At 45.9% G+C, this 12,187-nt stretch overlaps 1 protein-coding gene across 4 annotated transcripts in view; it reads right to left on the bottom strand.

Moving 5' to 3' along the window:
• Window positions 1-10,829, bottom strand: part of LOC120904619 (protein phosphatase 1 regulatory subunit 16A) — an 82,562-nt gene extending 71,733 nt beyond the window's left edge. For 2 of the 4 annotated variants that reach the window (XM_040314769.1, XM_040314774.1), the window contains exon 1: window positions 10,672-10,824. The gene's annotated coding sequence lies outside the window, so the exon portion shown is untranslated. Of the gene's footprint in view, window positions 1-10,671 lie in introns of all 4 variants that reach the window. The other 2 variants (XM_040314770.1, XM_040314776.1) reach the window with 2 other exon arrangements.
• Between the last annotated feature and the right edge of the window lie 1,358 nt (window positions 10,830-12,187).

The following is a 12,187-nucleotide window of genomic DNA, read 5'->3' as shown; positions in this document are numbered from 1 at the left end:
AGCCGATCTGCTCTCCCGCATAGAGACAGTGCACGCGACACCGACCATCGATTATGAGCGATTAGCAGAAGAACAAGAGCGCGACCCTGAACTTTCCGACATTCTCAGTGGGAAAATTCAGACGGACTTGTTCCTGCAGAAGACACCAATACCGGGAAGCCCCAAGTCACTCTACGCCGACTGCCCTGGAGGTATCATCAGACCGTACATCACCCGATCGTTTCGAACACAACTTCTCCACGCCGTACATGATCTCAGTCATCCCGGAGCCCGCGCCACAGCTAGACTAATAACAGAGCGTTTCGTGTGGCTCAATGCAAGGAAGGAATCCCAGGACTTCGCTCGGAACTGCTTAGCCTGCCAGCGCGCTAAGGTAGGAAGGCACGTCAAAAGCCCCTTGATACCGTACCCTGCAACAACAGCGAGGTTCAGTCATATCAACGTAGACATCATTGGACCATTTCCCATCAGTAACGGTAACCGATACTGCCTTACGATAATCGACCGATTTACTCGCTGGCCAGAAGCAATACCGATCTCAGATATCACCGCATCTACCGTCGTATCAGCACTACTATTCCACTGGATCGCCCGATTCGGAGTTCCGGCGCACGTAACAACGGACCAAGGGAGACAATTCGAATCCTCCTTGTTCAAAGAGTTGACGAAAGCCCTAGGAACGAAACACATCCGTACGACAGCCTATCACCCGCAGGCAAATGGAATAATCGAGAGGTGGCACCGCACTCTTAAAGCAGCAATCACCTGCAAAGACACCGCAAGATGGAGCGAACACCTACCGCTAATACTGCTTGGGCTACGAACCACGTTCAAAAATGACATCAACGCCTCGCCAGCCGAACTTGTGTATGGAACGACGTTGACCATCCCGGCAGAATTCTTCATCGCGAAACCGCAAAATGCCCTCGCCGACCAATCCGACTTCGCCAAAACGTTAGAGGAGACGATGAGCAGCATTCGACCACAGAGCACCGCTTGGCATACCAACCGCACACCGTTCGTGCATTCCGATCTGAACAAGTGTACTCACGTGTTCATACGCGACGACACCGTCCGACCTGCACTAACTACACCTTACCACGGTCCATATAAGGTTCTTACACGCAATCCTAAGTCTTTTCAGATACTCCTACGTGGACAGCCAACGCTGGTTTCGATCGACCGCTTAAAACCAGCGTATGGCGCAGAAGAGGAAGCCACCCCGGCCCCGCAGTGCTCGTGGGAAGGGCTAACGACAAACCTGCTGCCGCCAACAACCGACCACTCGGAAACTCTGCCGTTACCGGACGTCCAGGCAAATTCGGACCGCAGAGACGCCACCGCAGCCTCCAAACCGACGTCGCGCGAACAACCAGTGCGTAATCAGACGACACCCGCACCACCATCGCACCCGACGACATCGAGACAAACCGACCGAGCCGCCGTCGACGCCCCACCACCCTCCATCCTACGCCGCAACGACCAGACAGTATCGACCGGCGTCACCAGGTCTCAGCGGAAGGTCATCATACCTCTACGTTACCGGTGACACCGCTCTAGGAGGGGAGTACTGTAGCGACCAGACCGCCATCTGGCGTGAGAATCGTGAGCGATCGTGACATCCAGGGACAAAGACACGGATCTCCATGGAGCGCACTCACCAGGCACACGAATGTGTCAAAGTGACGTGCGCCGCGTGTCCAGCGCTACACTTCCTGCTGTCAGCGAGCACATTCTCTCTCTTGCGACCCAACCTCGAAAGCGAACAGACCTCTTCCTTCGCTCCGCGCCCGAAAATTCCTCAACGTGAAACCCTCTCGGACGAACGTGCGCAACCGTTCATAATATAGTGTAAAATAAAGTTCCTTATTACCTACTCACGAAACCCAACGCGTTCGCGACATAAAAAATTAGGGACCACTTTTGTGGCGCCCCTAAAGGTTTATTTATATTCTACGCATACCCCAGAATAGTGTAGGCAGATATTTAGCTAAATAAAGAAGACATAAACGATGTAAAACCAATATTTGGATGATCGTGTAGATGCGCGAAATGATTTTTTTATTACATTAGTACTTTAATATTATTTCAAAAATACTATCGAATTCTGAGGATTTTAAATTAGTCATCTCTTGATGCCAAACAAACGCAATTCTATTTATTTGATCTATCTTGTAGGTCGTGTAGCCTTTTCCTAACTTCAAACAAATGCTCTAGCTTTCCTGGAAATTGCAGAAAATGGGGTTAAACATTCCATCCACGCTAAATTTAAACAAAATTACAAACAAATGAAATGCGCACGCGGAACCACACCTAGATGGGCTTAATAGATCCGCAATTGAGCTCACCTTACTAACCTAGCTACACTGCCATTTGACCTTAAACTTTAACCGACGCCAAAAATGCGTAAACTCCCAAAAGAAGAAGAGAAAACGGTTCAATTGCGTAATGAGCGTGCATAAAGCATCAAAATTGCGTTCCCAAAAAAAAAGAGCAGATGCGCCAACTTTATCCCAAAATGAACAGCAAACCACACAACAAAAAAAACAGAACGATTAACAAAGAAAGCAAACACCGTTTTAATTTGCTTTAGAGCTCCGCACAAACTCATCTCCCGGCACAGCCCCAGGCTCCCATATTCGGGGTTTGACTTCCTAAGCGCCAAGCGTATTACCGCGGGATGCCTTCCTTCTTCTTTTTTTCGGGGCTAATGAACAACAAATGCGAAGGTTGAAAAGCGTCCGTTAGCGAATAGTTTTCCCCTCCCCAAGGGGCGGACAGGGAATGGCAGCCTAATTTGGCAGCTCATTCCGGGTCGGTGGTATGAATCCAGCCCAAAACGCAGGTAAACTACTTGCCGTTCATCATTAAAAAGCACTAACCCCTTTTCCCACCCAGCTGGTGTTGATGGGGGTCCCCCGGGGGTACGATAACAGAACGCAATAACAAAGAGGCAAAACAACGGTACGATCAACTGTGGTTTTTGGTGAAAATAGAAGCAAAGCAAGCGCACAAATTGTGAACCGCACCTGATAGGCGCGGGCTGAATGATGAATGCGTAGTTTAGTGTTGATCTACTTCACGCTAAGAGAGATCTTGCTCTGTAAGTGATGCTCCTCCTTTTCGGGACTTTCAAGAGTTTCCCGTTTAGTGCTGAAGTGGTACCGCTTACACACCTTCTCTACGCATCAGATCGGTGGTTATGATCTGTTCTAAGTGTTTTTCACTTTGTCTAGCCCTCTTGGGCAATTCAACCAAGCTTAGTGTGCAAAGTGTTAAAAGAGAATAGATAGCAATCACCACTCGAATGGTTAGATTCTATCAAGTAGCAAAAACAATTTTAACGAGCCTGATGGATCGGATGGCGTAGATTTGTTCAGTTATTATGCCACATTAATACAATTGACGTGGAATGGAGTATCAAGATAGAAAACTAATTCGTTAATGTTTTTTTGAGAAAACCCTTTCATGTTTCGCTTAGCACTCTAGTGCTTAATTTATTGATTGAGCGTCTTCGAAGCATCATGCAAGGGAAAAGCGATGGAAATACTGCGTTTTGAAAATTCATACCGAATATCGTATGCGAAAAGCATGTACAATAACGCACCAAAGCAATAAAGCACACTCGTTAATTAAAACAAACGATCCGTTTTCCATTACCAGCTTCAATCAGTGTACGACGCTATAGCCGGTGGGGTGCAATTTGTGTGTTGCAGAAAAAAAATATTATCCCAAACCGAGCTACTCATAGAAAGTGTTTCAAATTCCTATAAAACACGAATTTCGTTATCGTCTAAACTTTGCGCTGCTTTCTGCCCATAGAACCATAACGGCACGAAAGAATCCCATACCAATCGCGAAATGATTTGCTGACTCGCTGGTGGCGCTCGCGCGCGTGATCTATTCCCGGGCAACCTTGGCAAATCGAGAAGGTGCGGCAGGTACACACCAACAAAGTAACTGCCCAAAGCACCAAACACACCCCCATCCCAACACGAAACCAATTCGAACAGCGATTTAATGAATGGAATGAATTATGGCACCTCGTGCACAGTGTAAATACAGCGTGTGATCGGATGTGCTGTGGGGGAGAGAGTAGGGAGATGCGATGGATATAACGGATAGAAAACTTTCTTCGTTAGTGGTAAGAGGTGGGAGTGTGGATTATTTGTGCGAGAATGTTAATTGAAACAATCGCTAGAGGTTTGTTTAAATTTCTCTACCATGCGGTTTGCTTTTAATTGGAAAGATGGATATACCATAGGAGGATTAATGTGATACCGTCGTGGCAGCTCGATGGTGGTATGTTTAGATGCACAAACTGCTGCACAGCCGGATGGGATTGGATTCTCGCTTGGAACAAATGCTGATTTGGATCAAAGGTTTAACAAACAAATCGTTACGTTTTGGTCCTACAGTTATTGTTAAATAACATGGCGATTGCAACGAGATTTGTTAAACAGCATCAATCAATAAAAAAGTAGAAGAAACGAAGAATAACATCAAAAGTATGCTAAACTAAAAATCCTAAAATCCTCGTACATCATATATTCCAAAAGAGCGTTAAGAACACATTTCAAAGCAAAAAAAGTGGACAATGCGGACGTGAAAATGGGAGAAGTAAAGCAGAATGATAAATTGAGTGAAATTTCCCAAAAATTAAACCATGGGAATGAGAGGTTCAAAGTGTAAAAAGGGCAGAAAAGAATACTTGACCGCAAGCAAGTCTCGTGAGCGAGCTGCCGTAGCAGAGAAGTATCATCATCATGATCGAGAGTATTGTGGTCGTTTCGGGAAATAAAGAACCAAGCCCCTGGCTGACCAACATGTGTATGTAACTGTGGAATGTACAGTGCGTTATAAAAAACAAATCTATGTAAAAATTACCAAATTTATCAATCAAGATAACAACCAATCAATCTCTATATAAATCATAAAAAGTATATAAGCTTTGCATAACAGATAAAACACTAACCAAACTTGGCAAAGAACAAAAACCCTTGAAAAAGGGAAACGCACTGTAACTGGTATATCTTTTCACCGGACAGAGAAGCGGATAGAGGAGCAGAGAGTAAGGGCATGAAAAAAACTGGGACACCACGATCGCATCTCCGGAACGAACCGGTAAAACAAGCGCTGCGAAACATCCGAAACCAAGAAGAAGAAGCAGAACGCTCTGCAACCGAAGGGAAAAGCAGGCAAGCCGGATCAGCGAGCGCAGAGACTGGGCTGATGACGATTTTTATGTGCGCGCATCTCGGGAGGCTTGTTTGCAAAAGCGGGAACATGCATGCATGATGAGAGGCCATGACCACCACCCCCTCCGCTCTGCCACGAGGTCGGACGGGGTCTGGGACGGGGCGTGGTAGGCTAGTTTTGAATTTCGCCAACAAGCCAGTTCCGTTACGGTTGGTGTGGCTCGACGGTGGTGGAGCGGTTTTTTTTTCGCTCATTGCAATACACCCAACTCCACGGCGATAGACACAGACACAAGGTCATAAAACCTAGATGTGATCAAGAGCAGAAGGATCACGATAGCACGACGATGATGATGACGATGATGGCTGTTTGTGAACACAGCGCGAGAGATTCAAAAGCACGAGGTGGCAAAACGTGTTTTTGTTCGGAGCTGTTTTGAACCCAACCGAACGGAGGGAAGAGACCCGCCCGGAGACAAGACCCGAGCGTTGTTGCGCAAATTCGCGAATTTTTTACCATTTTTAATGCCACCCCTCCCGTTCCACATGTTTTGCCTGTTACCCCCACTGTACCTTGTCTTGTCGGGGCGAATGAGCACGGCCAATGTATGCATGCTCTGGGGCCACCGTCTGGTCAGTCTTGTTTTATGCTGGTATGCGTAAGTGTGTGTGTGTGTGTGTTTGAAACATGTTTTTGTGGTTTTTTTGTGTTCTGCAACAACAGCAACCCTTCGGGACGCTACATTGAAGCCAACGTGCGCGCAGTGCGGCTTGCACAAACGAATCCGGATCATTGTACGAATAACATCATCACACACGCAACACCACCACACACGGCTGGTTTGAAGTGACCGCGGTTCAAGGTGTGTTAGTGTATGTTACCGGTTGGGGAATCCAACCACCACCGGCTTGAGAGCATGTTTGAATTATCGAGTTAGAAACTAAACTGAATGTGGCCGATTCACGTCAAACTTTCAAGCTTAGTTCCATTGGATCTAAGCCTTGTCTGAGGTTGTCTGAGCTCCTGATCACGAAGAGTTAATTCGTTTATTACTGTTCCGTTCGCAGACAGATTCGCAGGCTGTAACGATAACATTAGTGTGCTGGTTTAAAATTCCTAGCACGATTCCCCCTCCACATGTCTCCGGAAAAGGTTGTTTCTCTCAACATCTAGGAAAAACACACGGCAGCCCAGGAGAGCATATGAAACGCCGCTTACCATCGGTTCAGACATTCAGCCAGACTCGATTTGCTTTCTTTTCACTGCACTAGGGCAAGGCGGTCGGCGTCTCGCCAGCAGACTGTTTTTGCTGAATGTGCTCTTATTTCCACTTTCTGGTTCCCTTTTTCCTTTCTGCATGTGTGCAGCGGGAACGGCCCAGTACGCAGTCACTTAGCGGCAGTAGTCAAAACCGGGAAAGGAATCGAGCAAAAGGAAAGCTTTTTTTTAGTGTAGCATTGAATGGTCTTGTTTTGATAGGGAGAGAGAGAGCAGGAATGCATTATTGATTAACCCTTAAAGTGCTAATGTGGAATAAACCATCTCATTCAGGTCTCAGCAAAACGTAATAAGACAAGAGAATAAAAGCCGGATTTTTCCCAATAGTGACCATACGACTCCATAGTTTAATTGTCAACGCGAGGCTACACATCACACTTGATCACAGTTCAAATCTCATTCCAACTCGAATTAGTAACATACAGCTCTTAATAATTTAAGATGTACGTTGATATGTACATAAACTCACACCATTTAAATCAACGATGTAAAAACTCTAGAGTCATTATGCAACATTTACAACACACAACACATACATTTAAATTAAGACCCTTTCATTGCGAAGCATGTTTCCCCAAAGGAAACAGAGTCCGTTCCATTGCCCCCTATTCACGGGTGTGAAGAAAAACAGAATAAAAATAAAAAAACAAACACGCACATCTTCACACATAATGGCTCCCCGAGTCACATTCCAACGAGGGGACAGTAAATGAAGCTGATTTGACCATCACGAGAGTAGTCCCTCGGGACTTGACCAACCGAGACTTACCCAAAAGGGAAACACCACCGGGAGCGACCGGACGAACGAAAACAATTCCTCTTCTCGTTTTGAGGGAGCACTCGAAACATCGGCCCACCTCACCTGTCCACCCTCTCTCAATGTATGATGCAGCAGCGGGCAACGGCGATGCGCTTTGCGAAGCATGAAACCATCGCCCACCACCTGCTTGCCCATCCGACGGATGCATCTTCCCATGTGCGACCCCGCCGCTTCACCTTTTTGCGCAAGAACACACACACACACACGCATGGCTGTTCGGAACCTGTAACTGGACCCTCTCTCGCTTGCAAGCCAGCCGTAACCAAAGCAGCAGTGGGCATCCTCTACTACGCTAGCTAACATTGAACTGAAGGGGTGTAATTAAAATTAAATTTGAAAATGACTGCCACACTCGTTACAGAAACTACGTTAAGGGCACCCCCCCCGCCCCCCCCTGTGTACCGGTAGAAAGTAAAACCTTCCAAATTCTTTTATGAACATTCAAATGAAATTCCTTCTCTCCCTCATTATGGTGCCTATGAGTCCGTGCAGCATACACCCATCATCTTGGTACCGAGGGCACACACTGGAACCAATTTTGATTAATCTACTTTCATGTGATTGCTCTATTTTGCTCGATTTTCTTTACTCTGTTTACCCCCCCTTTGCTCATATTGCCCATCGTGCCGGTAGGCAAATGAATTCTGCATAAACATGTGTAATCACGCAGCTTAATGGCTGGAAGGTAAGCAAGGTAAAGCAAATGAGCTACTACTTCTGCGCCAAGCGGAAATGGATATTACATTTAACCGAGCACGATGTGAAATATCGAATTGAAAAGCGAACAGAGAAAGGCGAAGGAAAATATTTTAATCTAAATTTGATGGCAAATTGATTACTCCTCCAGCGTGTGTGTGTGTGTGTGTGTGTGAAGCACTTTTTTATACCAAAACAAATTGTTCCATTAACTAATGAGGACATTTCTTTGAACTCCGATATTTGAGCTTGAATTTGCAGTGATTGCTGTTACAATTTGTTGCTCATCAAAGAAATAGATAACATTGGTTCGGATTAATAGATAGCTAATAGATAACTATCGTTCTAAGAATGCGCTTATCTCTTTCCGTATATCCATAGCTCGATGACTTTGCTGATGACAAATATGATGATACTATCAGCAGCTTAGCGCCGAAAGCTCAACATTGCAACGGTCACACAGAAAACGTGCGCAAAAAAAACGCGCGCTCTAGACATACAAAATCAAGATCCAGATTAATGCTAAGTGGGTCACCCGAGGGATGAGCTGGAATTGTTTTGCACAAATCTTGGGTGTGTGTGTGTGTGTTTGTGTGTTACCTTTCGGCCATTCTACAGCTCTTTTCCTGGCTGCTTCAAAATTAATGATTCATAAAATACCTTTCACCCGCGTTTGGCTTAATTTGGTGTCTTAATTTTTGTTTTATATTTCATCAAACGACACTCCAACAACAACAACAAAAAGCTTGGCACTCCCCCTTCCCCTTGGGGTTATTGTCATGTTTTAGGGGAGGGCGGGGCAATGCTTTCAACAGACCGCCACAAGTTGACGAATTAATGTTTTCCCACATGGGAGAGGCGCGGGTGAGAAAACAGGCGAGCTGACAACGGAAAACGGAAACCAGCATCATCTCGTGCCCCACAGGATGGAGAAGGGGAATAAACATAACAAATTCCGCCACTTCTTCTTCTCCAGCGCGGAAAGTTTACGACGCGGGAGGAAGGAAAGAAAGATTGACCCTTAAGATGGCTAGAAATGTGTCTTTTGTTGTTAAATGACGATCAGTGATTTTTGACCTTTTTTTGTTTATTTGCTGACATTCGGTAGAGTAATGAAGCACAGATGAACTCGACAAGACATGAAAAATGATTTAACTATAACAGAGCATTTTTTTACATACCTTATTAGAGAGTGTCGAGCTCGATCTTCGGATGACTTCTTTATCGAGATCGGTGCGACCTTTGCTTCAGGGGTTTCTCCAAACAAAACCACACACACACACACACACACAATCAGCCATGCCTGCCATGTTCGGATTATGGTTGCTAACGGTACCCACCTTCAACCAGATTTGAACAGAAAACTGTCTCACCGCACCCTTCCCTTTCCCCTTTTGCAGCTTCCACCAGGTGGTGCTGCTGCTGGTGGGGAAAGATCATCAATCTCGCTCGATAATTTAATTACATAGCCGAACACACAAGACACACACATGGGAATCATTTTAAAGTAGGGCTGAATTTTTATCGCGATTTAACTGTTAAGACACACACACACACACATTGCAACCGAGGAGTCTTTCCTTGCGGCTGAATTCTTCTGTAATTTATTATTCACGCCCTTCAAATCGTTTGGGCTCGGGAGGTCTCACACACCGGGGGTTTTACTCTAGCATACTCATCACACAAAAACACACACACACACAAACAAGCGGGACACGGCCACACACTGCTCTCCGTGGTAAGTAACAAATTCCACACCTTTTCCGTCCGAAACCGAGAACCGAACCTTTACACTAACGGGCGGAATGCAGCAAACTCAACGCAATACGGCTGTGGTGTTGCTGTGTCGCAACCGGGCTGCTTTCTTCACACATTCTTCACGCGCTTTTTCCGTTGCCCTGGTAACCGACGACGACAAGCAATAGCAACAAGGGGGAGGGAAGCATTTGGGAAAGGGGCGCTGGTTGTTTTGCGCTTCTGGTCCCAAAAGACTTAAAGGGTTAAACACAAAACGAACCGCGACTGGGGGGTAAAAGACATAAACACATAAACAAGTAACCACGGGGAAATTCCGCACAAAAACAAAGCCACAGCCCGCAAACAACGCTGCGCCATACCGTGGGCCAAATTCCGCGCACGCACAGGGAGACGCTTGACGCTTTTACGATCCCGTAAAGGCTTTTGTGCCGACTTAGAGTTAGAACTGAAAAGGTTTAATGTAAGGGTAGCATGAATGTGATCGGTGATGGTGGTGGTCGTAAAGTAGCTAAGGCCCACGGGCCCACAGAAGGCACAGAAAGGCTCCCTTTACTTGCATTGACCTTTCACTTTACTCGGTGGTGCTGCAGCCAAGCCAGCGGCGCACAGCCCGACACTGTCTCACCGTCTCTCTCGTGAGGTTTTATTCTTCTCGGTCGTTTCTTCGCGCAGCGCACTTCACTTTTAAGCCCTCCCCTTGCCAGAACTGCAAAACTTCCTAAACGCGTAAACTAAACATCACGAAACAACAGACCCTTGCTGACATTTCCTACCGGTGACTCGTGCTGGAGCTCTTCCCGTTTTGTGCACCGAAAAGCACTCCGGTTTTATCTTATCGTTTTGGCTATTTACGTGGGTTGAATGAGAGATAGAGAGCGAGGTGGGAAACGAATCTGTGCGATATCGGTACCGTCACGTACTATTTTCGCACCCGCAATTGATTGATCACTCGTACTAACGCTGATAACGGGGCCAGGGGGATGGTCAGCTTTACTGTTGCTTTTTTTTTTGACTGAAAACACTTGTTAGTTTCTTCGACGCCAGCCACAACCAGCGAGCACAACAACACGGAACAATCTGAGCCCCTCTCGATCATACACGGATAAAGCGGATTTGGTGGAGGGAGACGGTTTCGCATTGCTTCGGCAGGGTTGATCGACATTTGATCGGTTTGGCGTTGCTCAAAGTACGTTATATTGCTGTGTTTGGGGTGAAATATTGCAAAAAAATCCTTTATAATTTATGACACTTTTTTGGCCACTATTTCATTCATTTCTTCTAAATATCTATCTGATTTCCTCCGTGAAACCGCCACCATCGCACGATTTTGAAATATATCTATCAACCGTGGCCTCCGGCTGCCAAACCGTCAACGTCAAAAATTGCAAAACACGCACACACACGCTCAGCGCCAGAGTGACCAGAAATACCGATTTATCTGAATTCCTACCGATATTTTATATGCCTACCGATTCACAGATGACCTAAAACTACCGATTTTCCATTTATCCTACCGAAAATCACAGGTATTTGATTTTTCAGTCGTTTAAGCTTAATCTGTGGCGCTTGGGATGCTGTTTCAAGGATCGCTATCCTTTGTTACTTATCGCGCTGATGCACGTTTGTTTGTCTGGCACTTGAAAAACGCTACAGTTTGTTCCTCAGTCACGCGGTTTCTGCGTACCCGACGAATCCACGTAACTCGAATATACGCGTAAGTCGAATTTCACGTTTTTTCGACTAAAATACTATTTATTACTTGCAGTTTTTGATTAAAATTAATACTTCTATACACTTTATCATTTATTTGATATGATTTGTGCAGAAAATTCTAATATTTCTGGCTTTTAAGCGGTTTCAATTTGTTAGCAAAAATGCAATTTATACCGAACTTGAAGCAAATTGTACTGATTTGACATTTAATCTGTTAAATTTAGAAAACTGCGTATCTCCGAATCCGCGTAAGTCGAGAACAGTGGCGGATTTAACGGTGCGCGGACTGAGCGGCCGCCGGGGGCCCCGTCAATGTAGGGGCCCCGTGTATGGTAATTCCAGCATATAGAAGAGTGTGTACAGTAATCTCACTGAGAGCACTTCTGTGCTAGATTGGGGCCCCATGGATGAAGGGACTCATAAACTATAGGGACCCAGTACAGGGATTCTGAGCACCCTCCCTCCCCCCCCGCCAGCAAACCATTAACGTGTGTTTGATTCAAAACTTAATGCAGCAATATGCACTCCCCCCCCCCCCCCCCGCTCGACACCAACCGTGGGGCCTCCACTGCTTTTAACGCTTAGGGCCCCCAACACCCTAAATCCGCCACTGGTCGAGAACCGTGTAACTCGGGAACAGACTGTATATATATCTAGGGTTTGAAGGCAAAAATATCAATTTTTTAATCATTGAACTATAAAACTCAGCCAAACAATCAAATC

This window comes from Anopheles arabiensis, chromosome 3 (genome assembly GCF_016920715.1).
Source record: "Anopheles arabiensis isolate DONGOLA chromosome 3, AaraD3, whole genome shotgun sequence".
Taxonomy (NCBI): Eukaryota; Metazoa; Arthropoda; class Insecta; order Diptera; family Culicidae; genus Anopheles; species Anopheles arabiensis.
Note: the sequence above shows the minus strand (reverse complement) of the source record. Positions and strands in the feature narration are given on the sequence as shown.